Source organism: Bombina bombina, chromosome 1 (assembly GCF_027579735.1).
Source record: "Bombina bombina isolate aBomBom1 chromosome 1, aBomBom1.pri, whole genome shotgun sequence".
In the NCBI taxonomy this organism is placed as follows: domain Eukaryota; kingdom Metazoa; phylum Chordata; class Amphibia; order Anura; family Bombinatoridae; genus Bombina; species Bombina bombina.
The window spans coordinates 1,512,691,547-1,512,716,567 of NC_069499.1; the positions used below are offsets into that span (position 1 = coordinate 1,512,691,547).

General features: G+C 39.6%; 1 long non-coding RNA gene across 1 annotated transcript; it reads left to right on the forward strand.

Annotated features, from left to right (window-relative positions):
• The first annotated feature begins 3,319 nt into the window (after window positions 1-3,319).
• On the forward strand, window positions 3,320-6,040 carry LOC128643668 (uncharacterized). The gene is made up of 2 exons (XR_008399859.1): window positions 3,320-4,681; window positions 5,941-6,040. It is a non-coding gene; the product is annotated as an uncharacterized LOC128643668 (long non-coding RNA).
• The last annotated feature ends 18,981 nt before the right edge of the window (window positions 6,041-25,021 follow it).

The following is a 25,021-nucleotide window of genomic DNA, read 5'->3' on the forward strand; positions in this document are numbered from 1 at the left end:
AGCCCCATTGTTTCCTATGGGAGAATCGTGCACGAGCACGTTTTTGAGGCCGGCCGCGTCCGTAAGCAACTCTGGTATCGAGAGTTGCATTTGCGGTAAAAATGCTCTACGCTCCTTTTTTGGAGCCTAACGCAGCATTTGTTTGAACTCTCGATACCAGAGTTAAATTTATGGTGCGGCCAGAAAAAAGCCCGCGGAGCGTTAACAGCCCCTTTTACCGCCGAACTCCAAATCTAGGCCTAGATGTGTTCAGCTATCTGCCAGTAGTGCAATGCAGTTCCTTCAGTAAAGGATAACAAGAGAGTTAAGCAAATTTGATAATAGAAGTAAAATGGAAAGTTGTTTAAAATTATATGTTCTATCCAAATCATGAACGCTTTTGTGTGGGTTTCCTGTCACTTTAAAAACATTTATTTATATTATTTTGCAATTTGCTCTCACTGAAAGATGGTTATGGCCCTTTTTAACAATATCCCCCCCCCCCCGATTTTGGCTAATTTAACCCTTATTTTTGGCCCTAAACTTTTCTCCATTGATATCCTGTGAGTCAAAATATTTTTTATAAGCACATCACAGGATTGTTTGGCCAATCACTTTCACAATTCACTTAAAGTAGTGCTTTCCCATGTTAGATGAGGGCATTAATTGCAAAGGAGAGAAGAGTTATACTTCTCTTCTCTTTTATGATTTTGATCAATAGGGAGAGCTGGAGAACAGACCTTAAATTATGTGTCTCAAACTCTCTCATACTGTGACTTAGTATTAAAATGATTCCAGAAACAGCCAAAAATAGCAAATATAAATAATATAAATGATTGATAGATAGATTGTGTTATGTCCATCTGAAGCAAAAGTTAAACTGAATATATAAACACCACAGCTGGACTGGCCTACTGGGCTACCGGTTAATTTTCTGGTGGGCCACACCACTGGGTGACCGGTAGCAGCTCTTCTACAGGCAGAGATGGAGGAAACATTTAGCATCAGCTGAACAAGTAAGCTTAGAACTTACTTGCCAATGGCCAAGCTACTGCTGTTTTTTCCCTGCCTGAGCTGACCGACCCTGATTGTGTGATGTGATGCCACACTACTCACCACAAATAATCTGCATTTTCCTTTGCCCCTCAAGCCTCCATTTTCTTCCCCATGTGCGGATTCTTTGGGGAAGAAAACTGGCTCTCTAATGGTGGAAGACTGAGATTGCGGTGACCCTGACAGAGGAGGAGGGCTGCTGCAATACAAAATACAAAAGCTACTGCTCAGACAGCTGTAAGTAAGAGAGGATGGTGGACCAATATAATATCTGCCATGTCTAACTGCTTATAGAACATATTTTTAATGTATGCTAAGCTGTCTGATCCACTGTGTGTATAGATAGTGCTTATGTAAAAGTAAGCATTAAGAAAACTGTGATTTAAAGGGACATTCCATATAAAATTGGAATCACCATGGATACTATTCAGTTTTGAATAGAAGCATTTCTGTAATATACATGCATTAGCAAAATTGCTTCTAGTAAAAGTTATAGCTGTTTCAAAAGAGTATTTAAATATGCACCAGCATTTTGAACACAGCGCTTACTCAGAGAGACTAAGGTGCTTGTACCATCTGGTATTGACTCCATTTGTTAATTGCTGACATGATACAAGCCCCACTAATGCTCTGAGTAGCTGCAGTATTTAAAATAATGGTGCACCGAGAATATCTTGTTATGCTTCACATGCACGTGCAGAGAAAAATGCTAACACTAAAACAGTGATATATTTTACTAGAAGCATTTTTGCCAATACATGTATATTGCAAATGTGTTTCTATTCAGAGACGTAATTCATCTATGTGCATTTATATTTTGACCGGAATGTCCCTTTAATAACCTATTTGCTTAGAGCAGTGGTATAATATATATATATATATATATATATATATATATATATATATATATATATATATATATATACATACAGTATATACTGTATATATATACTGCAGCCTCAAACAATATAGGGCTGGTCCAGAGCTAATTTTTATTTCCAGCCCAGCCCTGATAAACACAAACAATTCTAGTGTTAAATTAACTGTAGCCACGAAAAAAAATATTTTAAATATGTCTCATTTATTGCACTGATTAGAAATGTTTGGTGCCATATACATGAATTATGAAATCAACAAAAGTTTGCATACACATTCTCTGTTTTAGTATTACCAACAAGAGAATCCTGGAATGTTGCCATAGACACACACAGAACTAGCCAGCAATTCCTGGCGTTCCTGTATCCCCAAGGAAAATTCTGTAAGCAAAAAACTACTCACAGTTGCCATCGGAGAGACACAAGCAAGTAATAAAATCCTTATGATTCAGTGCATAAGGTGACTACTGATTTCTTGTGTCAAAGGATTTGTGAGCAAGAGATATACTCATGCAATTTCTGTTATAGGAAATATATTTTTATTCCTAAATGCTGGCAAAGAGCTAGTTGATAAAGAAAATAACTTAAAGGAACACTGAATCCAAATTTTTTTCTTTCATGATTCAGATAGAGCATGCAATTTTAAGCAACTTTCTCATTTACTCCTATTATAAATTTTTATTCTTTCTCTTGCTATCTTTATTTTAAAAGCAGGAATGTAAATCTTAGCAGCCAGCCCATTTTAGGTTCAGCACCATGGATAGTGTTTGCTTATTGGAGGCTTACATTTACCCACCCAATAAGCAAGCATAACCCAGGTTCTCAACCAAAAATGGGCCGGCTCCTATGCATCATATTCCTGCTTTTTAAATAAATATAGCAAGAGAACGAAGAAAAATTGATAATAGGAGTAATTTAGAAAGTTGCTTAAAATTGCATGCTCTATCTGAATCATTAAATCATTTTTTGGGGTTTAGTGTCCCTTTAACAGCTATTAAAGGAACATTAATCAGATTCGTGTTCATGATTCACATTATGCTACATTCTCTTGGCATCCATTGTTGAAGAAGCAGCAATGCATTATAGGGGACTAGCTTAGCCAATGACAAGAGGTACATATGTACAGCCACCAATTAGCAGCTAACTCCCAAAAGTGCATTGTTGCTGCATAGCCTACATAGTTATGCTTTTCACCAAAGGTTATAAAGATTACAAAGAAAATTAGGTAATGAAAGTAACTTTAAAAAGTTGTTTAAAATGTCATGCTTAATCATAATAATTTATTTTTTAACTTTAGTGATTCTTCATCCGCCTATGATCAAAAGTGCCACGATGCGGCCAGATACTGTATTCAAAAGGGATCTGTGATGTCGAGAAAATGCTGTTTAAAGGCAGCATTGCCGAGAGGCATTTTACCATACATTTTCGTAGGTAAAATTAATATTGCGATCACAGAGCTCTGTGCTTTAAACATTATAATTGTTAATATAAGTTTTGGATTTTGGCGATATTTAGCCTTAACCTCTCGAGGATTTACTCAGACACTAATTAAAAATCTCAGCACTGGGACTTTTGCTTCCTTTGCGGATTGCGCAATTGTGGCCTGGGTTGTTTACAGGAGGCCACCAGCGAAGATCACTAGCACTTGTCCCTGAACATCACTCCGGAGGGTTGGGGCTCCACTCCGGAGCTACAGCCATCACAGCTGAGACAAGCCTTTGCAGTACAACGTGCTGGTGGCTCAATTCACAGGAACGCTACCAGTCTGAGGCCCTGAGGTCTTTCACTAACTAGTGCGGCTGTCGCGACAGCTGCCGCTGGCCAAGTTAATCAATCCAACCTCAAAGACTAAATGAGAAGAAGATGCTGCGACGAAATGGTGAGGAGCACTGGGCAAGGCCTGTGTTGCAAAGGCAGAGGAGTCGGCTTCAATCAGAGTGGCATGAACGGCCGCCATCTTTCTTCCACTAACCTGATCGGAGGCCCTGATGATACTGGTTCCTAGCTGCAGAACCTGCATTCAGCTAGGGGATACAGCAAACCGGACCTGCCTCCAGTATACTCTGAGTGCATCGTGGTCTATCTGGATACCCGATGAGATCCATACTGTACATATTGCACACACGCTCAAAAGGCTCTCTGTAGCCTTTAGCCCATTCTCCCACTCAGCCATAAAAAACCTTGGGGTATTTTCTAGGAGCCATCTCATCTAAACAGCACTGAGAGTGTGCACACCCAATCTAAGATCCCTTTAGCACCTTATCTCTCATCAGGCTTAGGTGCCCGGGGGCAGTTACAGAATCTAACCCCTGCAAGCTTTATCAAGTGAACACCACCAGCGCCAGACAGGGGCCCCTGTCCTTTATATTTTTAATTTCCAATTTCTCACTCTCATCTCCAACACAACAACTAAGGTGGCAAACAGGTGAATCCACCTGAGTTTTCAGAGACTGAGCATGACTTTTTCATTTTAAACTCTACCATACCACCAGCCTACTCAACTCCAGTTACCTCTGGGTAGGACATAATAAAATCTAAGAACTTATTTTAACAAGAACTGTCGGTTATCATTACCAAATACAGGAGTGGACAATAGAGTTCTCATTTCTTTATCTGTATTACACACCCAGCCTACCACAGATTGTTGTAAACTAAATGTTGTGTTATTACCTGTTCTGACTTGCATAGCCTGTGGGTTGCTTTTTAATGTGCCTGAAACTAACTCACAGCTGATGGAGGATACAACAGAACATCAGGGGCATAATACAGCAGGGGTAAGAGTCTGAACTCTCCTATACAGTCTTGGGTAGGTCCCAGCTTTATATAAGTAAAAATAATACCCTCTCTGTTAGACCTCTCCCAAGCTAGACACCTAACCACTCCTAGCTCGTTACCACAGAGACCCAGATTTGCCCTTCCAGTGGCCACATACCACCTTTGAGACACATTATACTTTAAGGCCACAATCTCAAGGAGTGACATTTCCCTGGGCTCATACACGACTAGGGCTGAGTTGGTACCAGCCCAAAATTAGTAGGGGTTTCAGCCATCACGAACTATCTCTTGCTCCTGTATATTATTACAAGACGATAGGAACACCCCATACCTAAGCTGAGGACTGCTGGTTGTATTTTCAAGGTACTTAGGGGGAGATAATTTTATTTACTACCCCTGTCTCTCAAAGACTTGTTCTGGACATATATAGTTGCAGCTCACAAGTGGGTCCCTGTTAACTGTCCTGCAATATTTTAGTCTACCCAGGTATTTCCACTCATGCTTGTTTGCTGCAACAGTCTCCCTACCTTGCTGTAACAAATTACGTAGGGGTTATTATTGTCTTACATATTCTGACATAGACTACCAACACCTTCCAAAAGTGCCAAGTATTGTAGTGCAACTACTCCTCTTTTAGAGACAATGAGGCCAATTTATCAAGCTCCGAATGGAGCTTGAGGGGCCCGTGTTTCTGGCGAGCCTACAGGCTCGCCAGAAACAGCATTTATGAAGAAGCGGTCTAAAGGACCGCTGCTCCATAACCCCGTCCGCCTGCTCTGAGCAGGCGGACAGAGATTGCCACAATTCAACCCAATTGAGTATGATCGGGTTGATTGACACCCCCCTGCTGGTGGCCGCGAATCTGCAGGGGGAGGCGATGCACCAGCAGCTCACAAGAGCTGCTGGTGCAATGCTGAATACGGAGAGCGTATTGCTCTCCGCATTCAGCGAGGTCTGTCGGACAGACCTTTAATAAATAGGCCTCTTTGTTTCCTAAAATTCATACACAGAAAATCTGTTAAAAATGAATAATATACATAAAATAAAAGTGCTCAAAGAAGAGTTCATGAAAATGCATAGATATACATAAAAAATTGATAATAAAATGTCATAAAATTCAAAAAATTCCCTATTAGAACAATGTTCACATAAAACTTTCATATGCAAAATATTTCCACTTAGCTGTCACTAATATCTCTTTAAGAAAGGTCTGTGTCCCAGTGTTTACAGCAAGGTATTCTTTCTCCCTTTTCTGCAGCTCTCTCTTCAGGTCACTGGTGTGGGACAGTGATTCGTTTGAGGTTACGATTTGTAAGTGTGTTTCTTTTATGTGCCATAAAATGTATGAACTGTTTTGACATACTGCATTATTATTGTTTTTCTTTTCTCTCCTTTGCGCTCTATGTCTGTTTTCTGTTACCCCGTCCTAACCATATTCTGACATAGGCCTATATATCTATTTTTCTTATCTATTTACTGCTGTTGCAAATGTGTTAGGGGCCATGTGTACTGATATTTCATACATTTTATTACATAAGTTTGGTGCCTGTATACCTCCCTGCTCCCGCCAAGCTTGTCTGAGTGGGTCACCTCCCTCTCTCCCTTTCCCCCTTTCTTCGGGTCGTATCCCCTTCTTCCCCCGGGGTGAGGAGCCAGAGGTCTGGTAATTTTCTTTACAATAGTCTCTGTTGTATTTACCCTCATTCATATATTGGTTGTGTCCACGCCAGTTTGCTCCTAGATCGGGGCTCTTCCTGCCACCTGGTTTTTGTGGCTTCTGTAGAGGCTTTTTTTCTATCCGATGTGGTAGCAAGGTGGTTAGGAGGTCAGAGTGGGTACCCTGAGCCCTCAGTATATGTACATTGGAGCTTAGCTCCTTTTAATTATGACAGTATGTAAATTGTCAGGATAACTTTTCATAAATCTGCTCATTCTGGGGTATATTTTGCTCATTCATGTGGCTGTGGTATATGCTGCTGGCCTGGCTGGTCTCCTTCTCTTTTTTTGAAAATGCCTCACACCGCTAGGAGGCAATCTAAAGCCCAGTGTAAGCTCAATAAAACAGTCCTAGATCACTTCTCACTACCGACCCATCAGGGGTCCACCAAGTCAGCCTCTAGTCAAGTTGATCATGACTCTCAGGATGAGGATTCTCAATCCAGCATCAACTCATGTGCTACATCCCCAAAGTATCTCACAGAGTCTACAATGCAGAAGATGTTGGCTGCCCAAACTCTTTCCATAACACAGGAGATTCATTGCAGCTCTGCGGAACTCTGCGGAACTCCACAAAGATATATCAGAGATCGGGGAGCGCGTTGACGCGCTAGAGCGAAAACACGATGATTTGGCAACTGATCACACCAGCCTCTTATCATACTCTGAATGCTTATCCGACCAGATTACTCAATTAGAGTTTAAACTAGCTGACTTGGAGGACAGGTCCCGCAGAAGTAACATTCGCTTCAGGGGTATCCCTGAGACGATAGCTACCACTGAGATTCAGGACTTTCTCTCTGACCTATTCAAGTAACTTCTGGGATCGTTTGAAATGCAACCTAACACCCTGGAGAGATGCCATAGAGCGCTTAGGCCTAGATCCATAGCTTCAGACAAGCCAAGGGATGTCATCACCTGTTTCCACAGCTGCAGTCTGAAAGACCGAATCCTCCAAGTGGCCTTTCGTAAGCCACCTCTAACTGAGAGATTTCGAGAGGTCCAACTACTACAGGACCTTTCCCAGCATACTCTTCAACAAAGGAGACTGTTTTCCCCAACAACTGAAGTTTTAAGGCGAGAAAGAATCAAATACAGATGGGGCTTCCCAATTAAAATAGTAATTACCAAAGAAAACCCATCCCACACTGTAACCAGCCTAGGCCAGGGCTTTCCACTTTTAGTTTATTAGTCTGTGTTTATTTGTGTCTGTGTGTGTAAGTGTGTGTATCTAAGACATTCTATGTGAGTGTCTGTGAGTGCTTTTTTGTCTTTGAGTGTGTTTGTGTCTCAGGACTGTTTCTGTGTGTCTTTTTTTGAGTGGTGTATTTCTGAGTGTCTGTGAGTACATGTTTCTGTGTGTCTGAGTATTCCTGTGTGTCTGTGATGTGTGTGTGCCTTTTAATGTTTTTGTTTGTGTGTTCCTGTGTGTTTCTGTAGACTTTTAATTATCCAACAATTAAACCTCTATCGGGTTCATATGTGCATTTATCGTGCTGATACTAGCCAGTGACTCACCAGCCACTGACCTCACTGCATGTCACTGATATAATATATATATATAATTATATATATCAAACAAAAAGAATTGATATCCAGGCTGCGTTAAAAAATCAAAGTCTTTATTAAATTCCTCTTGGGATAAAAATGCAAAAAAGAAAGGGGGATCCAGCATAACAGTGTTACCAAAAGTTATTCCCGCTAACATGTTTCGGTAAAAGACCGTAATCATAGCTAATTGGAAACAGGTGTGCTGGCTATATAAAAGACAAAATCCACACTCATTGGACAAAAATAGACCAATAGAAAAGGTACACTGTTTGGACAAAAAACGTAATAAATATATATATAGAAAGAACTAATGCGCCCTGACAATTTAGTATATGTATATATACCCTAGCCTAGCATAATACAAAACATCAGATATAGTCATTAATATGTATTCTGCAAAAAGTTATGATGAAAAAGATATAAAGATGAGATGAACAAAATGAACAGATGAATAAATGAAAAATAAAAAATAATAAATAATAAAAGGTAATCATGGGGGCATGAAATATTCTCATAGATCCAAAAGTGTAAAGGAATACACAAAATATGGAAGAGTAAAAGTAAAAGTAAAACTCAAACCAAAAGAGTAAGGCAGGTATAGCAAAACTAGTGTAAAATCTTAATACAGAAGTTTGCATAATTATAAGGAAACTATGGAAGTGTATCTCTAAACATGCCTATACTATATAATATAAAATATACATATACTAGAAAAGAGCGTATTATATGGCTGAAACAGACTGTAGCTTAGTAAATGCAACCTGCTGAAATAACTACAACTCAAACACAAAAAAGAAAATAAGTAACTATGCTCAGCTATATCCCTGTCGTAAATCACAATTGTTATAGCAAAAAAACCCTATCTAATATGAGTTTAAGAACTCAAATGTGTATCTTCAGTGTACACAGGTAACAGTGACCCTATATAGGGAAATGAAGAAATACAACTGTACTAAAATAATAATATAATCAGTGGATACTGCTGAATGAGTGTAGTATGGTATGCGATGTACAGAGCAATACAAATAAACTGCATTAAAGGGCTGTATGGAGGAGTAGGTAAGAGGGACCCTATCTTAAAGGGATATAATGACGAAGAGAAGTATGTAGGGGAACAAGAGGAGGCTAAGAGGGTATAAACCAACGGGAAAAAGGTGGGCAAACGTGAAAGGTGAAAGGATTACTTCCAATAGTTAATCAAATCGAATTCAGAGTTTAAAACCCTCTGGTACTCTAGTACGCAATTTGAAGATCCAAAACATTTCACGCTTGCCCAACAATTGATTCCTGTCACCTCCTCTAGGTGGTGCCTTAACATGTTCAATAGCCTGCCATCTGAATGTGGCGTTACTCTTATTGTGAAAATTCCGAAAATGCTTTACCAGAGGGGTACTAGCTTCACCTAGTTTGATAGTAGAAAGGTGGTTTCTAATTCTAGTGTTTACATCCGTAGTAGTGAGTCCTACATACTGGAGATGGCATTCTATACAGTAAAGTAAATAGACAACATAGGAGGATGTACAGTTAAGGCAAGTGGATATCTTTATAAATGTCTCCAGTGACTCTGACCTGAATTCATCGGAAATAATGATAAACTCACAGGGTCTACACCTCGATTTGCCGCACCTGTACATCCCCCCTATGTTGCAACCAAGAGCCTTTGTCCTGTCTGGTTCTTGATAGAAACTTCGGAGTGGGCCAGTATATTGCCTAGAGTTCTGTTCTTCCTATAGGAGCAACGTAAACCTCCCTCCACACAGCTAGCAAGGCTGTCATCTGCAGAGAGCAAACTGAAATGTTTTTTGACAATCTTACATATTTCTCTGTAATCTGTACTGAAATCCGTCACAAATGTTATTTTATGTGAGGAGATTAACTCCTCACCCAGTCTTGGTGCAGTTGGATCTATTCAAAAGGGACTGTCGATCCAAAAGGTCGACCTGTCTCTGAGCTCTATCTACCAGATGCCCAGGGTATCCTCTCTCTCTGAGTCTTTTCTGCATGTCTCTACTTTGCACTTTGTAATGATCGCTATTGCTGCAGTTCCGTTTGACCCTTATGAGCTGTCCTTTGGGCTACTGCCATAGGGACATGTGCGGGGTGACAGCTCTTTGCATGAAGCAATGTATTTTTCGATATAGGTTTCCTATACATATTGCTTATAATCTGTCCATCATCCCCTGCAGTCAAAGTGAGGTCTAAGTAGTTAATAGTTCTAGAGTTAGTCTCAAATGTGAAACTCAGGCCAACATTATTAGAATTTAGAAAATCCACAAATTCAGACAAAGAATCCCCAGATCCCTGCCATATAAGGAGCAGATCGTCAATATTACCGCATATAAAAAGGCGATATTATGTTTATGTGTATTTCTATCTCCATAGATGTGGAACAGCTCCCACCAACCCATAAAGATGTTGGCATATGAGGGCGCATAATTTGGCCCCCATAGCTGTCCCACATCTCTGGAGATAGTACTGCTCACCAAAACGGAAATAATTGTGTGTCAGGGCAAAACCAGTTGCCCTCACCACATACTTGACAAAATCACTGTCCAAATCAGATAGATTTTCCAACATATAAGACAGAGCTTTTAGGCCTTCCTCATGTGGAATTGTGGAAATACAACGATACCACATCTATTGTTAGCCACTTGTGCCTCTCAAGATCCCAACAAAAGGTGTCCACTAGATTTAATAGATCTTTGGTGTCCTTAAGATAGCTCTGTAGTGATGCCCCTATAGGAAACAGTATGCTATCTAGCCACTGGGACAGGTGTTCCAAAAGGGAACCTATCCCACTGACTATAGGTCTTCCCTGTACCCCTATTAAGGATTTATGTACCTTGGGAAGATGGAGGAAGATGGGCACTTACCCGGATGATCTACTAATAGATACTCATAGGTATCACGAGTCAAAAAAACCCATCCTCCAAACCATCGTCCAAAAGGCACCTAAGCTCTTTCTGGAAGCGCGCAGTGGGATCCCTATCTAATCTCTGATAATTAGCATCATTGTGAAGTTGTCTATGGGCCTCCTTAACATATTCAGATTTATCCAAAACCACAACAGATCCGCCTTTATCGGCGGACCCTAATGACCAAATTTCATTCTGTTGTAGCTCTAATAGTGCTTGTCTTTCTCTAAAAGATAGATTAGCCTTCCAATTCTTGGTCTCAATGTTATTAGAGGCCAAGGAAGTGAGGTCCCTCTCAATCCTCTTAAAAAAGGTTTCCAAGCCGGGACCACACGACATTGCATGGGATAGAAGGCAGAAGTTTTTTTAAAACCACTATGACTTCTTATAGTCCCTGTAGCGGTCCCATTCAAACCCCTGTCTACTAAGTTCATGCAGTGACACCAAGTCACAGGACTCAGAAAACGAAAGTTGTGTGGTATCCAAGATGGACATTTGTGATTGTACCAACTGTTCACCAGTACCTAGAGCTTTGTCAGAGTTATAGAAAAACTTTTTCAAAGTTAAATTTCTAATCAATCTATTAACATCTAGCAAAGTATTGAAGAGGTTAAATGAAGTGGTCGGAGAGAAATTCAGACCGTAACTAAGTACTTTTAATTGCATCTCAGATAATGTTACACTGGAGAGATTAATTACATTAGAGGTGTTGTCATTACTAGATGTCATTGGTATTTGGGTACTCTTGTTTATCCTCTGTGGGTACCTCTTCTCTTGCCCCTACCCCAGTTTTTGATCTGTGCCTGTTGAAAAACCTGGTCAAAAGCCCTACGATCCTCTCCTAAAGTGTTCATTTCGTTAGCTGTACTCTGATTCATATTGCTTACATATTTTGTGCCCTTGGCATTGTGTGCCTTAATTTGTGTATTGTTAGCAGTGTTAGTACCCTGTTTGTGTGAATTCTTAGGTATAACAGCTAAAGTATTCGTGCATCATTTATGCTTACTTGTTTATGTGTACCTGATGTATTTTTCAGAATTCCCCTAGGTGGTTCTATACATTCTTCACCCCCTGAGGCACCATAGTCATCACCCTGAGTCCCCTTCACTGCCTGAAGATTTATTAGTAGATGAGTGGTTGAGGGAGGTATGCTGTTGTTGTGGTGGTTGTGTCCTGCCTCTACCTCTACCTCTCCCTCTACTCCTGCTCCTAGATCTACCTCTCCTGTTATTAGAATTATTGCTGGGAGTATTTCTGGAATGATGCCACATATATACTGATTTGTTGTCATAGTCCTGACTGATCCCTTGAGATATTTGGAGTGTTTAGTATCTAAAATCTCTTTCTTAGATTCAGACAAGGGTTCAATCTCAAAATACCATCAAATTTGGGATAGTCAGGTTCTAGTTTCCTATTAATCAATTCAATCTGCAGTTTTTCAATTTCACCTCTAACAACAGTAAGTAATTTCGTTTTATACATAATCAATAAATGCATTAATCTGATTGAACATTCCGTGAGTACTGTGTTCCAGGTCTCAACGAACTCCTGGTCGGAGACCTCAAAGGTGGGATATTTGTTAAGCCTGAGACCCCTGGGGACAATGTTCAATTTAATATATTTTTCAAAAGTCCAGATCTCAAACTTTAATCTATGTTCTTTTATGAGAAGCCTCTCAATATCATCAAAAAGGGTACTCAGGGAGTATGTAGAAATATCCGTTGAAAAAACTGTGTCCAGTTCATCATTATTATAACCTCTTTCAGTTATAGGCAGCAGGGAGTAATAGTTCATAATGCTGGATCCCTCCATTTAGGAGCTATAGGAAAATCCCTTGTTACTTAATATGCTGCCAGCAAGCATACAAATAGAACAGTCAAAAAGGGTGTTTAGTAAAAGGGACTTCTGTATATAAATATTTTCACTTGTTAAGCCACCATGTGGATATCTATTCCACTCAACCCCTATGCAGGTTTGGAAGAACAGTTCACTGTAGAAAACCGCAATATACAAATTTCAAAGACTTCAAAACATCCCCTTATGCAAAAACAGCAGAAACAAAGTGCATCACAGAAGTAAAGTGCAGTGCATCATAGAAATAGCCAGGGTGAGTTCCATGTGGGGCAAGCAGTAAACGCTGAATATCGTCACCCTTCACAGGCAATACAGTGTTGCCACAGGATATCGATAGCAATACCCAAACAGCTAGTAGCTGTGCGACTCACCCTTCTTGCTTGTAGTTTCAAACGTGTACCTTAGGAAACCTGCTGTATGCTGCGTGACCCACGGCGTCCAAGACAGCCTCGATGTGCCTCTATCCAGCCGGTTTCGGTCGTGTGATGGGCGTCGGCCGTCACAGCCAATGGGATGCTTAGCCTACCAGGAGGCTTGCAGGATCCAACGTCGAAGGGGATGCCAAATATCAGAGATAGTAGGGGGAGTGGAGTAGAGGCACGCTCCTGATGCAGCCCAGAATGCCGGCAAAATAGACATCAAACAAAAAGAATTGATATCCAGGCTGCGTTTAAAAAATCAAAGTCTTTAATTAAATTCCTCTTGGGATAAAAATGCAAAAAAGAAAGGGGGATCCAGCATAACAGTGTTACCAAAAGTTATTCCGCTAACATGTTTCGGTAAAGACCGTAATCATAGCTAATTGGAAACAGGTGTGCTGGCTATATAAAAGACAAAATCCACACTCATTGGACAAAAATAAGACCATAGAAAAGGTACACTGTTGGACAAAAAACGTAATAAATATATATATAGAAAGAACTAATGCGCCCTGACAATTTAGTATATGTATATATACCCTAGCCTAGCATAATACAAAACATCAGATATAGTCATTAATATGTATTCTGCAAAAAGTTATGATGAAAAAGATATAAAGATGAGATGAACAAAATGAACAGATGAATAAATGAAAAATAAAAAATAAATAAATAATAAAAGGTAATCATGGGGGGCATGAAATATTCTCATAGATCCAAAAGTGTAAAGGAATACACAAAATATGGAAGAGTAAAAGTAAAAGTAAAACTCAAACCAAAAGAGTAAGGCAGTATAAGCAAAACTAGTGTAAAATCTTAATACAGAAGTTTGCATAATTATAAGGAAACTATGGAAGTGTATCTCTAAACATGCCTATACTATATAATATAAAGTATACATATATAGAAAAGAGCGTATTATATGGCTGAAACAGACTGTAGCTTAGTAAATGCAACCTGCTGAAATAACTACAACTCAAACACAAAAAAGAAAATAAGTAACTATGCTCAGCTATATCCCTGTCGTAAATCACAATTGTTATAGCAAAAAACCCTATCTAATATGAGTTTAAGAACTCAAATGTGTATCTCAGTGTACACAGGTAACAGTGACCTATATAGGGAAATGAAGAAATACAACTGTACTAAAATAATAATATAATCAGTGGATACTGCTGAATGAGTGTAGTATGGTATGCGATGTACAGAGCAATACAAATAAACTGCATTAAAGGGCTGTATGGAGGAGTAGGTAAGAGGGACCCTATCTTAAAGGGATATAATGACGAAGAGAAGTATGTAGGGGAACAAGAGGAGGCTAAGAGGGTATAAACCAACGGGAAAAAGGTGGGCAAACGTGAAAGGTGAAAGGTGAGAAGGATTACTTCCAATAATTTGCTTCATGCAAAGAGCTGTCACCCCGCACATGTCCCTATGGCAGTAGCCCAAAGGACAGCTCATAAGGGTCAAACGGAACTGCAGCAATAGCGATCATTACAAAGTGCAAAGTAGAGACATGCAGAAAATACTCAGAGAGAGAGGATACCCTGGGCATCTGGTAGATAGAGCTCAGAGACAGGTCGACCTTTTGGATCGACAGTCCCTTTTTGAATAGATCCAACTGTACCAAGACTGGTGAGGAGATTAACTCCCTCACATAAAATAACATTTGTGACGGATTTCAGTACAGATTACAGAGAAATATGTAAGATTTGTCAAAAAACATTTCAGTTTGCTCTCTGCAGATGACAGCCTTGCTAGCTGTGTGGGAGGGAGGTTTACGTTGCTCCTATAGGAAGAACAGAACTCTAGGCAATAATACTGGCCCCCCCTCCGAAGTTTCTATCAAGAAACCAGACAGACAAAGCTCTTGGTTGCAACATAGGGGGATGTACAGGTGCGGCAATCGAGGTGTAGACCCTGTGAGTTTATCATTATTTCGATGAATTCAGGTCAGAGGTCACTGGAGACATTTATAAGATATCCACTTGCCTTAACTGTACATCCTCCTATGTTGTCTATTTACTTTACTGTATAGAATGCCATCTCCAGTATGTAGGACTCACTACTACGGATGTAAACACTAGAATTAGAAACCACCTTTCTACTATCAAACTAGGTGAAGCTAGTACCCCCTCTGGTAAAGCATTTTCGGATTTTCACAATAAGAGTAACGCCACATTCAGATGGCAGGCTATTGAACATGTTAAGGCACCAACCTAGAGGAGGTGACAGGAATCAATTGTTGGGCAAGCGTGAAATGTTTTGGATCTTCAAATTGCGTACTAGAGTACCAGAGGGTTTAAACTCTGAATTCGATTTGATTAACTATTGGAAGTAATCCTTTCACCTTTCACGTTTGCCCACCTTTTTCCCGTTGGTTTATACCCTCTTAGCCTCCTCTTGTTCCCCTACATACTTCTCTTCGTCATTATATCCCTTTAAGATAGGGTCCCTCTTACCTACTCCTCCATACAGCCCTTTAATGCAGTTTATTTGTATTGCTCTGTACATCGCATACCATACTACACTCATTCAGCAGTATCCACTGATTATATTATTATTTTAGTACAGTTGTATTTCTTCATTTCCCTATATAGGTCACTGTTACCTGTGTACACTGAGATACACATTTGAGTTCTTAAACTCATATTAGATAGGGTTTTTTTTGCTATAACAATTGCGATTTACGACAGGGATATAGCTGAGCATAGTTACTTATTTTCTTTTTTGTGTTTGAGTTGTAGTTATTTCAGCAGGTTGCATTTACTAAGCTACAGTCTGTTTCAGCCATATAATACGCTCTTTTCTATATATGTATACTTTATATTATATATGTATAGGCCATGTTTAGAGATACACTTCCATAGTTTCCTTATAATTATGCAAACTTCTGTATTAAGATTTTACACTAGTTTTGCTATACTGCCTTACTCTTTTGGTTTGAGTTTTACTTTTACTTTTACTCTTCCATATTTTGTGTATTCCTTTACACTTTTGGATCTATGAGAATATTTCATGCCCCCCATGATTACCTTTTATTATTTATTTATTTTTTATTTTTCATTTATTCATCTGTTCATTTTGTTCATCTCATCTTTATATCTTTTTCATCATAACTTTTTGCAGAATACATATTAATGACTATATCTGATGTTTTGTATTATGCTAGGCTAGGGTATATATACATATACTAAATTGTCAGGGCGCATTAGTTCTTTCTATATATATATTTATTACGTTTTTTGTCCAACAGTGTACCTTTTCTATTGGTCTTATTTTTGTCCAATGAGTGTGGATTTTGTCTTTTATATAGCCAGCACACCTGTTTCCAATTAGCTATGATTACGGTCTTTACCGAAACATGTTAGCGGAATAACTTTTGGTAACACTGTTATGCTGGATCCCCCTTTCTTTTTTGCATTTTTATCCCAAGAGGAATTTAATAAAGACTTTGATTTTTTAACGCAGCCTGGATATCAATTCTTTTTGTTTGATGTCTATTTTGCCGGCATTCTGGGCTGCATCAGGAGCGTGCCTCTACTCCACTCCCCCTACTATCTCTGATATTTGGCATCCCCTTCGACGTTGGATCCTGCAAGCCTCCTGGTAGGCTAAGCATCCCATTGGCTGTGACGGCCGACGCCCATCACACGACCGGAACCGGCTGGATAGAGGCATCGAGGCTGTCTTGGACGCCGTGGGTCACGCAGCATACAGCAGGTTTCCTAAGGTACACGTTTGAAACTACAAGCAAGAAGGGTGAGTCGCACAGCTACTAGCTGTTTGGGTATTGCTATCGATATCCTGTGGCAACACTGTATTGCCTGTTGAAGGGTGACGTATTCAGCGTTTACTGCTTGCCCCACATGGAACTCACCTGGCTATTTCTATGATGCACTGCACTTTACTTCTGTGATGCACTTTGTTTCTGCTGTTTTTGCATAAGGGGATGTTTTGAAGTCTTTGAAATTTGTATATTGCGGTTTTCTACAGTGAACTGTTCTTCCAAACCTGCATAGGGGTTGAGTGGAATAGATATCCACATGGTGGCTTTACAAGTGAAAATATTTATATACAGAAGTCCCTTTTACTAAACACCCTTTTTTGACTATATATATATATATATATATATATTTAATATATATATATATATATATATTATTTGCATACAAAGAGGGAAGTGCTCTACCAGGAACGAACAGCAGCTCATTGGCTTGTTATATGGCGAGTTACCACCTAGGAGCAGCCCCTTTTAGTTCAGTTGTGCTTTTCACAGAGAAAAAACGTTCCTGAAGTATATCTGTCTGATCCCACTAAGAACGTCAGTCCAGCCCTGAAATACCAGGCAATTTGCCTCTTAACAAGAAACATGACAACTCCAGATGATCGTTTCGGCCTTTTATGGGCCTCGTCAGTGAGGTGCAGCCATATTCCTCTAAGCACACTGGGCAAGGAGTCCACGTCTGGTTTCCCCATTACCATTAGGGAGACCTCCCCAGGGTCATAAAAATGTGCATACAAAGAGAGAAGCGCTCTACCAGGAACGAACAACAGCTCAGTGGCTTGTTCTATGGCGAGTTACCACCTAGGAGCAGCCTCTTTTAGTCCAGTTGTGCTTTTCACAGAGAAAAACTTTCCTGAAGTATATCTGTCTGATCCCACCAAGAACGTCAGTCCAGCCCCGAAATACCAGGCAATTTGCCTCTGAACAAGAAACATGACAACCCCAGACTATCGTTTCGGCCTTCTATGGCCCTCGTCAGTGAGGTGCAGTCATATTCCTCTAAGCACACTGGGCAAGGAGTCCACGTCTGGTTTCCCCATTACCCTTAGGGAGACCTCCCCAGGGTCATAAAAATTTGCATACAAAGAGAGAAGCACTCTACCAGGAACAAACAACAGCTCAGTGGCTTGTTCTATGGCGAGTTACCACCTAGGAGCAGCCTCTTTTAGTCCAGTTGTGCTTTTCACAGAGAAAAACTTTCCTGAAGTATATCAGTCTGATCCCGCCAAGAAGGTCAGTCCAGCCCCGAAATACCAGGCAATTTGCCTCTGAACAAAGAACATGACAAGCCCAGACGCACGTCTGTGTTTTTTTTTGTGTGTGTGCACATTGGAGGCCTTTGCAGTTAGATCAAAACATGACAAAGCATATTTATGCAATATTCTTATGTAATAAAGTATTCGTGTATTTACTGTAAATACTGTATTTCACATTCCAATGTTCTTAACATAGGGGAATATGCTCTAAGCATTTTGAAATATATATTCTATATCTATATATGTGAAGAACAATGGAATGTGAAATATTCATATTTTTTTATGTCAGGTTAGCACACTTAAAAATATGCAATCGGGTTTGCGCGTAATTAGCCTGCTTTTTCCATTTTTTTTTGCTCCATTGACCTTTATGGGGGAATTTGTTATTGCACACGCAATATTCATTGGGTTAGCGCGCAAGCAAAAACTGTTTACTTTTAACTACCCGACGAGTGCAAAAAGCTTAATTCTAGCAGAGTTAACGCTCAAGTGGGAGCCTCGGCCCATTATTGGCTTACCCATGTTCATTGCTGTTTATTCCGAAAAGGGTACCAAGAGAATAAAACAAATTAGGTAATAGAAGTAAATTGGATTTTTTTTTTAAATTGTATTCTCCATCTCTATCTGAATTATAAAAGAAAATATTTGGCGTTCCATATTCCTTTAACTAATAATTTAGTTCTGTATGTAATTGGTAAACTGTAAAGTAATGATATATAAGACCCTGCACTTAGCTGGATATAAAACTGCTTATCTTTAAATAATGCACTTATCCCTTAGTACAAAAAATATTTTAGACTACAAAGGTTTGAAGATAGAACTATAAACAGTGATTATCACCTTCAAGGAGAGTAGATACTTAGGCCTCTATTTATCAAGCTGTCAACCGCAAATACGCTGGAATTCCGCAGCGTATTTGTGGCGAGCCTGATTCGCCGTAGTTATCAAGCCCTACAGACCGGCAAAAGTAGAATATAGTGACGTAACATACGATCCGCCGGACTCAGTCCGACACAGATCGATGGTTACGTCACTACAGATGTTCCGAACGCAAGTTCTGCACAATCTGACTACTTTTGCTAGTTAGCAAAAGTCTACCAGGTACGCTCGCCACTATTCCGGCCCAGCGTACCTGGTTTTCAATCATCCGCCCTGGAGGCGGCGGATGCCATAGGAATCAATGGGAGTCTGACAGAAGCGAAAGCTCATGTTCACTGCTGCCTGATATCCCATTGACTCCTATGGGAACGTCTACACCTAACACCCTAACATGTCCCCTGAGCCTAAACACCCCTAATCTGCCCCCCCTACACCGCCGCCACCTACATTATACATATTAACCCCTAAACTGCCGCTCCCGGAGCCCACCGCAACTCTATTAAAGTGTTTAAACCCCTAAACCGCCGCTCCCCGGACCCCGCCGCAACTCTAATAAATGTATTAACCCCTAAACCGCCGCTCACGGAGCCCCACTGCCACCTACATTATACCTATTAACCCCTAATCTACCGGCCCCTATCCCGCTGCCCACCTACATAAAGTTATTAACCCCTATCCTGCCACTCCTGGACCCCGCCGCAACTAAATAAATTGTTTAACCCCTAAACTGCTGCTCCCGGAGCCCACCGCCACCTACATTATATTTATTAACCCCTAATCTGCCCCCCCTACACCACCGCCACTATATTAAATTTATTAACCCCTAAATCTAAGTCTAACTCTAACCCTAACACCCCCTAACTTAACTATAATTTAAAAAAATCTAAATAAAAATCCTATAATTAACTAAATTATTCCTATTTAAAACTAAATACTTACATGTAAAATAAACCCTAAGCTAGCTACAATATAACTAATAGTTACATTGTATCTAGCTTAGGGTTTATTTTTATTTTACAGGCAACTTTGTATTTATTTTAAAATAAATACAAATATACCTGTAAAATAAAACCTAACCTAAGTTGCAATTACACCTAACACTACACTATAATTAAATAAATTAACTACAATTAACTACAATTAATTAAAATAAAAAAATTAACTAAAGTACAAAAAAAACACACTAAATTACAGAAAATAAAAAAATAATTACAAGAATTTTAAACTAATTACACCTAATCTAATCCCCCTAGTAAAATAAAAAAGCCCCCCAAAATAATAAAAATAGAATAGAAGATGCCGCCTGGATGAAGACTTCTGCCCATCTGGAGGACCTCTTCTACCCGGTTGGATGAAGACTTCGCCCGGCTTTGTTGAGGACTTAGGCCCGGTTGGGTGAAGACGTCTCAAGGTAGGGTGATCTTCAGGGGGGTAGTGTTAGGTTTTATTTAGGGGGGATTGGGTGGGTTTTAGATTAGGGTTGGTTGTGTTGGTGGTGGGTTGTAATGTTGGGGGGGTATTGTCTTTTTTTTTTACAGGTAAAAGAGCTGATTACTTTGGGGCAATGTCCCACAAAAAGCCCTTTTAAGGGCTATTTGTAATTTAGTATAGGGTAGGGATTTTTATTATTTTGAGGGCTTTTTTATTTTATTAGCGGGATTAGATTAGGTGTAATTAGTTTTAAAAAACTTGTAATTATTTTTTTATTTTCTGTAATTTAGTGGGGTTTTTTTTGTACTTTAGTTAATTTTATTTAATTTTAATTAATTATAGTTAATTGTAGTTAATTTATTTAATTTATTTAATGATAGTGTAGTGTTAGGTGTAATTGTAACTTAGGTTAGGATTTATTTTACAGGTATATTTGTCTTTATTTTAACTAGGTAGCTATTAAATAGTTAATAACTATTTAATAACTTTTGTACCTAGTTAAAATAAATACAAACTTGCCTGTAAAATAAAAATAAACCCTAAAATAGCTACAATGTAACTATTAGTTATATTGTAGCTATCGTAGGGTTTATTTTATAGGTAAGTTTTTAGTTTTAAATATGAATAATTTATTTAGATTATTTTAAATTATATTTAATTTAGTGGGTGTTAGGGTTAGGGTTAGACTTAGGTTATGGGTTAATAAATTTAATATAGTGGGTGGCGACGTTGGGAGCGGGAGATTAGGGGTTAATAAATTTAAATGTAGGTGGCAGCGGTGTAGGGGGGTCAGATTAGGGGTTAATAAATTTAATGTAGGTGGCGGCGGTGTAGGGGGGTCAGATTAGGGGTTAATAAATTTAATGTAGGTGGCGGCGGTTTAGGGGTTAAACATTTTATTTAGTTGCGGTGGGGTACGGGAGCGGCAGTTTAGGGGTTAAACACTTTATTAGAGTTGCGGTGGGCTCCAGGAGCGGCGGTTTAGGGGTTAATAACTTTATTTAGGTGCGGGGGGGCTCCGGGGAGCGGTGGTATAGGGGTAAAACAGTATAGTTTAGTGTGGGTGCTTAGTGACAGGGTAGCAAGAAGCTGCGAATAAGCCGATGAGCAGCGAGATCGATGACTGTTAGTTACAACAGTTCACTGCTCATTGCACCGTACTTGGTGCGCGGCTTTTTGACAGCTTTCTTGATAATTTTGGCGAACGTATTCAGGTCAGCGGCAGCGATGTTAGGCCATCTTAGGCGAGCGTATTGGTGCCGTCGAATGCAAGAAAGTCGAGGGCTTGATAAATAGAGGTCTTACTATTAAAAAATGTCTTTAATGTTTCCAAATACCAAATATCTATTAAAGTCCTTGTAATTTTAAAAGTTAAATTGATAATCAAAGTTATTACAAATTAAAATTAATGCAAACATAAATGTTCAGAAAACTTCTACGCTAAAAAATCAGTTTAATGCTTTAAAAATATACCTACCCCATCAAGATTCGTACCGCATTTTTAAGTCAGTAGTTATGAGTTTTACAATGCTGTAGCATAAAACTCATAACTAAAGTGCTAAAAAGTACACTAACACCCATAAACTACCTATTAACCCCTAAACCGAGGCCCTCCCGCATCGCAAACACAAAAATTAAATTATTAACCCCTAATCTGCCGCTCCTGACATCTCCGCCAATATAATAAACATATTAACCCCTAAACCGCCGCACTCCCGCCTCACAAACATTAGTTAAATATTATTAACCCCTAATCTGCTGTCCCTAACATCCCCGCCACCTACCTACATTTATTAACCCCTAATCTGCTGCCCCCAATGTCGCCACCACTATATTAAATTAATTAACCCCTAAATCTAAGTCTAACCCTAACACCCCCTAACTTAAATATAATTAAAATAAATGCGAGCTCAATCCTATTGGCTGATTGGATCAGCCAATAGGATTGAAGTTCAATCCTATTGGCTAATTGCATCAGCCAATAGGATTTTTTCAACCTTAATTCCGATTGGCTGATAGAATTCTATCAGCCAATCGGAATCTAAAGGACACCATCTTGGATGACGTCACTTAAAGGTACCTTCATTCGTCAGGTAGTCGTCGTTGGAAGAGGATGCTCCGCGCCGGATGTCTTGAAGATGGACCTGCTCCGTGCCGGATGGATGAAGATAGAAGATGCCGTCTGGATGAAGACTTCTGCCCGTCTGGAGGACCACTTCTGCCTGTCTGGAGGACCACTTCTGCCGGCTTCATTGAGGACATCTTGCCGCTTGGATGAAGACTTCTCCCGGTAAGTGGATCTTCGGGGGTTAGTGTTAGGATTTTTTAAGGGTGTATTGGGTGGGTTTTAGTTTTAGGTTAGGGCTTCGGGCCGCAATAGAGCTAAATGCCCTTTTAAGGGCAATGCCCCTCCAAATGCCCTTTTCAGGGCAATGGGGAGCTTAGGTTTTTTTAGTTAGGGTTTTATTTTGGGGGTTGGTTGTGTGGGTGGTGGGTTTCACTGTTGGGGGGGGTTATTTGTATTTTTTTTACAGGTAAAAGAGCTGATTTCTTTGGGGCAATGCCCCGAAGAAAGGCCCTTTTAAGTTTAGTTTAGGCTAGGGTTTTTTTTTTTATTTTGGGGGGCTTTTTTATTTTGATAGGGCTATTAGATTAGGTGTAATTAGTTTAAAGATCTTGTAATTTGTTTTTTATTTTCTGTAATTTAGTGTTTTTTTATTTTTTTTATTTAGCTAATTGTTTTGAATTTAGTTAATTGTAGGTTAGGTGTTAGTGTAAGACAGGTTAGGTTTTATTTTACAGGTCAATTTGTATTTATTTTAGCTAGGTAGTTATTAAATAGTTAATAAATATTTAGTAACTATTCTACCTAGTTAAAATAAATACAAACTTGCCTGTAAAATAAAAATGAACCCTAAGCTAGCTACAATGTAACTATTAGTTTTATTGTAGCTAGCTTAGGGTTTATTTTATAGGTAAGTATTTAGTTTTAAATAGGAATAATTTAGGTAATAATTGTAGGTTTTATTTATATTTATTTTAATTGTATTTACGTTAGGGGGTGTTAGGGTTAGCGTTAGACTTAGGTTTGGGGGTTAATAAATATAATATAGTGGCAGTGACGTTGGGGGCGGCAGATTAGGGGTTAATAAATTAGGTAGGTGGCGGCGATGTTAGGGGCGGCAGATTAGGGGTTAATAAATATAATATAGGTGTTGCTGATGTTGGGGGCAGCAGATTAGGGGTTCATAAGTATAATGTAGGTAGCGGCGATGTCCAGAACAGCAGATTAGGGGTTAATAAATATAATGTAGTTGTCGGCGATGTTGGGGGCGGCAGATTAGGGGTTAATAAGTGTAAGATTAGGGGTGCTTAGACTCGGGGTTCATGTTAGGGTGTTAGGTGTAAACATAAAATGTGTTTCCCCATAGGAATCAATGGGGCTGCGTTACGGAGCTTTACGCTGCTTTATTGCAGGTGTTAGGCTTTTTTTCAGCCAGCTCTGTCTATGGGGAAATCGTGCACGAGCACATACAACAAGTTCACCGCTAAGTTAAGCAGCGCTGGTTCTACGCTCACTTCTTTCCTTTTAACGCCGGGTTTCTGAAAACCTGTAATACCAGCGCTGTAGGTAAGTGAGCAGTGACAATAACATGCAAGTTAATACCGTACCCCTCATAACGCAAAACTCGTAATCTGGCCGAAAGTGTTTAATGTCTCTTTAAAGGGCCAGTCTACAATAAAAATTTTATTGTTTTAAAAGATAGAAATCCCTTTATTGCCCATTCCCTAGTTTTGCACAACCAACACAGTTATACGTATTAATACACTTTTTACCTCTGTGATTACCTTGTATCTAAGCATCTTCTGACAGCCCCCTGATCACATGACTTTATATGTATTATCTATTGACTTGCATTTAGTACTGTGTTGTGCTAAATCTTAAATAACTCCTTGGGCGTAATCACAATCAGCTAGATATATGAGATTTGAGCACTATAGGGAAATTAACGACCGCCACAAAAGCGGCGTTATTTCACCTCCCTATAGCGCTGCTATTACAAGTTTTAAAAAAGCAGGCTTGTGTGGGCGATATGGTGGCGTTGAGCTCCATACCGCCCCAAAATCAAGCACTGCTTTGACGTACTCGTGCACGATTTCCCCATAGACATCAATGGGGAGAGCCGGCAAAAAAAGGCCTAACACCTACGATCGTGGAAAAAAAAGCTCTGTAACGCAGCCCCATTGATGTCAATGGGGAAAAGGAAAAGTTACGTTTAAACCTAACACCCTAACATAAAACCCATGTTTAAACACCCCTAATCTGCTGCCCCTAACATCGCCGCCACCTACATTACAGTTATTAACCCTTAAATGCCTATAGGGATTTGGCTGCACCTCACTGACGAGGCCCACAATAGGCCAAAACGAACGTCTGGGGTTAGGGATTGCCTGGTATTTCGGGGCTGGACTGTACTGTGAAGTCAGGATCAGACTGATATGCTTCAGGAAAGTTCTTCTCTGTGAAAGG